At 47.1% G+C, this 5,688-nt stretch overlaps 1 pseudogene; it reads right to left on the bottom strand.

Annotated features, from left to right (window-relative positions):
• Window positions 1-3,266: 3,266 nt before the first annotated feature.
• LOC132014975 (insulin-like growth factor 2 mRNA-binding protein 2) lies at window positions 3,267-5,045 on the bottom strand (annotated as a pseudogene).
• Window positions 5,046-5,688: the final 643 nt, after the last annotated feature.

The raw sequence follows: 5,688 nt of genomic DNA, 5'->3' as shown, positions 1-5,688 counted from the left end.
CATGCTTCTGTATCTCAGATTTACTATTAATTTTTTTGCCCCATTCCCAGCCCACTCTGTGGTCATTTGTATGGGCTTGAAAGCTGGATAAAGGGAAAAATGAGCTAAGAAACAACTATCCACTTGATTAAATGGAATCCATTTATTTTCATATCATGGATGAAAACTAATCATCTAAAATCTCATCACCATTTGTTTCCTACTCTATGTTCTGGTTGCTGAATGAGAATCTATAAAGCTTGGAGCTATTTTTGGATGTTTATCCTTGGAAAACTGGTACTAATCTTCGTCATTTATGACAGTTCCTACATCGGGACTGCCGAGTGCCAATTTGAAGAAAATAAAACATAATGTTATCTGAGCGATTTTCCCCACCCGGCAAATATCAGGGCTCTTTCCTGAAGGAAGAAGGGGGTTCACTTTCTGTGCCTGAACTTCACCATAAGTTTCAGAGTGAGATGTCTGCCTCCATCTGGGTTTTCCTCAGAAGCTTCTCGGTCTTCACTTGTTTCTTTGTCCCCATACTTGCTCCTCTACTAGTCTCCCCCATTTCAGGAACATTGAAGATATGGCCCCAATTTGGGTAACTAAAGAGGAAATACGGACACCTGGACTAAACACCTAGAAGTTCATCCTATGGTCTCGAGAGTATACAGTTGATTCTGCCACACGGGAAAGGAATGTACAGAGTAGTCCGTCCACCTGCCTCGATATTGTGGCTCTCCCTAAACTCTCACTGATAGAACTAATCCCCTTCAGGCATTCGGAAAACATTTTCTGAAGTAGGTATTGTGACACGTTTGTGAACAGATGCATAGAAGGTTCGATATGGATTCGAGATATCTCTCTCTTTAAAAAAAGGCAAAGAAGTTGAAGCCTTTTCCAGGTCTAAGATAGTGTAACTGTCTCTTAGAGGGACGCCTGTGCACTAGGTGAAGGGACCCTTGGGCTGCCTTCAGCACTTCTTTCCAAGGTATTCTGTGAAAAGAGGGGGGCTCAGCTTCATTGAGGTTTGGAATAGTGTTTGGGAAGTTTTCAGAGCTAGACTTAGATGCCTTCGATGGCTGGAAGTAAGCTGCATGTTATAAATCATGCCCATTTTGAGTAGCAGGTGGGATAAATCCTGGAGTAAGTGAGGAGGGAATTAAGCAGAGAGTGCTCTATACCTAAAGCATTTGACAAGATATATAAGATATGTATGCATGATAGATCTATAAGATAGAGAGAACGTGCAGGGGAGCTAGCTATAAATAAAAGGCCTGGCAGAAAAGAGAGGGAGGAAGGCACTGACGAGGCGTCATGCTCTGAAACTGTCGGTATCTGCCACTAAACACCTTGATTTGAGGACCGAGATTGCAGAACGTTGCAAAAATAGTGGGTTGTGTGTCTGAAGAGATTATAAAAAATGACAGCCTGAAAAAGGCCAATTATTGTCTTTTAAAAGAATTTATCCTGGGCTCCTAGCACCTGTGAGCTGAGTTTGTTCCTCTAAAAACACCGGGCCACTGGCAGAGGACCACAGGAAAACCTACACATAAAATGAGAACTTGGTTAATCGTTCAGCACTCCATTCTGACTCTTCTTAGGAGTTAGTCTTATTTCCCAGCTCTCTCATACCATCACAGTTTTCCTCTTCACTGGCCCTTTATCAGCTCGTGAATGTATAAAAATGTCCACATGGAATTATTCCTGCTTCCCTTGCCCTCAGGTACCCCTATCACTCAATATCATCACCGTCCTTCGCGGCTGAATTTGAAAGAAAAGTCTCTACTCCTTGCTTCAGTGTCTCCTCCAGAATTCTCACAGCCGTCACTCTACAGAAGCTGGTTTCTAGAGGTCACTCTCTGCCAGCCTCCCACCCGTCTCACCGAATGGCTTCCTTTCAGCGGTTCTCCTCAACCTCTATGGCATTTGCCATGACGAAGCATCCTTTGTCTTGGGAATCACTACTCTCCTGCAATTTCCTCTTAATTTTTTGACCACTCTTCACCGGTCTCTTTCTAGGTTTCTTTTCCTTCCAGGAGCTTGCAAGTATTGCTGTTATCAAAGGATGACTTCTTGGTTCTTTGCTGTTCTCATGCTCCTATCCATTGCCATCACGTCCACTGCACTTCATTTCCACAAACGTCTGTCTCCAGTCCTGACCTCATGGTGGAGCTGCCCGTTACCAGCTTCACCTGGTGGGACTGAAGGCCTCTCGAAAATCACAGAGCTAACTCTGTTTTCTGGTAAACTTGCTCCTTCTCCTCTGCATGTCTCCCCACTTAGAATTACTTTGCAGTCATCTCTTCAGGAAACTTAGACATCTGTGACTCCTTTTTCCCACATCCCCAGGAACCAATCAGTAGGTCTTGCTGATGGCACGTCAAAAGTAACTTTGGAGTTCCTTTTCTCTTCCTTCATTTTTTTACTGCCTTTCCCCTCATCTGGCTTTTTTCATTGCAGAGTGAGTTTCAATCATCTATTCAGGTAGCCTCCTAATAGTGGTTTTGTCTTCATTCATCTTAGTGCCTCTCCACGCTTCTGCTAAATTACCTCTGATACCTTTCCTTTATCATGTTCTTTCCTTCTTTTCTTCTACTTAGAGAGTTGGGGCAAGCAGCAGTGGGAGAGAGAGAGAGAGAATCTCAAGCAGACTCTCTCCTGCTCCAGTCCCAGCATGGAGCCTGACCCAGGACTCAATCTCATGACCCTGAGATCATGACCTGAGCTGAAATCAAGAGTGTCCCCTTAGCCAACTGAGCCACCCAGGCACCCCATGTCTCTTTCCTTCTTCTTCTTTTTTTAAGTTATTTGATATATTATTTCTAAAATATATTAACGCTGCAGGCTCCCTTTGTAACCCACAGGCCACATATCTTCACATCTTTCTCCTTCTAATATGTACACATTTGTACAGAGACAATTTCCACAAAAAGAAAAGGGTGTTAATTTTGCTTTGCTTTGAACACGTTCACCTATGTTAGTTCAACTAAAAAGGATAGCGCGGTGGGAGTTATGGAGAGACGTGAGTGGATGGTGCAGTGGCTGGCTGGGAAGCCGGCAGAGGCCCGGTGGTGCGCGGTGGGCAGGAGGCCGGGAAAGGCCCCGGGCTGACCTCCTTCCTCCCTCCTGGCCCCTGGGATTCTCAGGGCGCTTCCGCAGACTTCTCATTCCTCAGGATGGTCTTGGGTTTGCTCCCGAGCTGGCTGGCTCTGTTTGGTCTCATTCTGTCAGGTGTCGGAAGGGCTACATTCATCTGTTGTTTTGCTGGTGCCTGTGGGGCCTCACTTGCTGCTCTGTGAGGCGACTCCCTGAGGATATTTCTGCTCCTGCTGCTTCAGTGGTTGTACAGTTTCCCTGATCTTGTGCTGTGCGGTCGGGCTAGCAAAGAAATGCCCAATAATTCTGACGATCACTTTCTTTCTCATTTTCATCTGGCGAGTGGTCACGAGGCACGATGCGTTCTGCACTGGTTAAGTTCTGCAGTTCATTCACGGTGTTGCCGCCCTAGCCAGTCCCCCGGCCAGCTGTGGAAGAGGGCACTCAGATGTGGGCTTCCAGCTTGACCTCTTCTTTGGGGTTAAAGAAGTTTTTCTTCTTTCAGTTTCCACAAATATCCTCCCCTGGGCCTTGAATTGGGCTTCAGGTGGGCCAGTAATGATGACCATCCTTTCGCTGACATCTGGGCCTACCACAGGGGCCATCTTGATGGAGGCCCCAGTGAACCTGGTCAGCTGGTTAATGCATGCACCCTTCTTCTCGATGATGGCACCTACAGCCTGGGTTGGGATGAAGAGATTCATGGTCTCCTGCTCTGGATAGGAGTGGTGATGTGGGAAAGGTCCGAACTGGTGAGGGGGGTACAAGCTGGTGAAGTATCTGGAGTGGGTAGCGAAAGCATGGTAATGGGAAGTGGCAGGAGCTCCTTGGGGCCCTGCTGTTGAAGGCAGCCTGGATGAAAAGATGCCAAGTGCCCGAGGTTCAACCCCAGGATCAGATTGGCTTGTTCATAAATAGCCAGCATATCATTTTCAAAGGCCTCATGGAGCTTCTTCATGATCTCTACATCTGCATTGGCACAGGCCTGGACTGTGCCTTTCACAGTGATGGTTCTTTTGGGGTTGTACATGCTCAAATCCTGCAGGGGTGGGGTAGTTATCTTGGTCCCCATCTGATGTTCAATTTTCTTCAAATTTCTGCCTTCTTTTCCAGTCAGTCTTCCAAATAAGCCATTGTGGGCCAAAATTTTCGGAGGAATCTCTTCAGCTGGTTTGGTCTCATCAGCCTCTTTCTGCGTGCTTTCAAGAATCATGCGGCATGCTTCTGAGGTCCCCTCTGGGGTGGCATGGATAGTGACAGGCTTCTCTGCAGCCCCAGAGTTCTCCTTTCTATGCATGTCTACCAGGACTGGGTCTGCTTAGTGATGTTTTTTATGGTCAAGCCCTCCTTTCTGATGATGGCACCAACAAACTGGGTGGGAACCAGGATCTGCAGCAGGAAATCAATCTGTCTGGCCCGAAAAGAGGCCCAGGGGCGTGGCCTTCCTCCTGGGAAGAGTGGGCTTGCTGGGCTTGCTGAGGGGGGGAAAGGGAGCTCACCTCTTCATCCAGGATGTAGGAAGCCTTGAAGGAGTAGTTCTTAAACTGATGCCCACTTAGCTTCTCAATGGCTATTTTTGCTTCTTCTCTTGTTGCGTATGTGATGTTGACAATGGCAGTTTCTGTATCTGTGTTGACTTGTTCTACATTTTCCACTGTCCCATACTGAGCCAAAAGTCCATCCAGCATTTCCCACTGCAGGTGAAGAGGGATGTTTCGGATCTGAATTTTTCTGCTCCTGAGCTTTTTAGAGACTGAGTCATCAACTTCCGTGATTTTCCCATGCAATTCCACTTTATCCGATAGTGCGGATGGCCCAGTTCGGGTTGGGGTAGTCCACCAAGGCGTAGTCAGATTTGAGCAGGACCTGTCCCTCCACGGCAGCTTCCTGTCCTCAAAGAGCTGCCAGGGGTTGTTGGCAGTGACGGTGGGGATCAGGTTCCTGATGTAAAGCTTCTTCATCATCATCTCTTTCCCAAGAGCCCATAGCTCCTCTAGCCCGGTACCCGGCATTCCTCACCTCCTCTGCTGCCCTCGTCTCTCCTCCTTGCCCTCCACCTGCCACCACTCACCCCTACCTCGTCTCTTTCCTTCTTCTTCTTCTTCTTCTTTTTTTTTTTTTTTTAATTTACTTATTTGACAGACAGAGATTACAAGTAGATGGAGAGGTAGGCAGAGAGAGCGAGGAAGAAGAAAGCTCCCCACTGAGCAGAGAGCCCGATGCGGGGCTTAATCCCAGGACCCTGGGATCATGACCTGAGCTGAAGGCAGAGACTTTAACCCACTGAGCCACCCAGGCGCTCCTCATCTCTTTCCTTCTTAAAACAAGAAATGATTGCTCATTATCAAGAGCATTGTGTTAATGAGCACAGTCTTTGTGGCTTTTCCTCCTCTGTTCCAGGGTGACCTTTTCAGCCTTGTCTTTCCCACCACCTCTTGCATCTTCTCCTAAACTTCTAACTGTCCTGTCACACCGGACTACTTGCTGTCACCCCAAATGTGCCATGTCCATCTGATCCTTGATTATTTTGTAGATGCTTTCCCCTGTTTGGAATTTACTTCTGTAGCTCTTTGCCTTCTAATGAACTTTTTCTTCAAGTCCCAGCTC

Source organism: Mustela nigripes, chromosome 4 (genome assembly GCF_022355385.1).
Source record: "Mustela nigripes isolate SB6536 chromosome 4, MUSNIG.SB6536, whole genome shotgun sequence".
NCBI classification, from domain to species: Eukaryota; Metazoa; Chordata; class Mammalia; order Carnivora; family Mustelidae; genus Mustela; species Mustela nigripes.
This window is presented reverse-complemented; position numbering and strand designations above follow the sequence as displayed.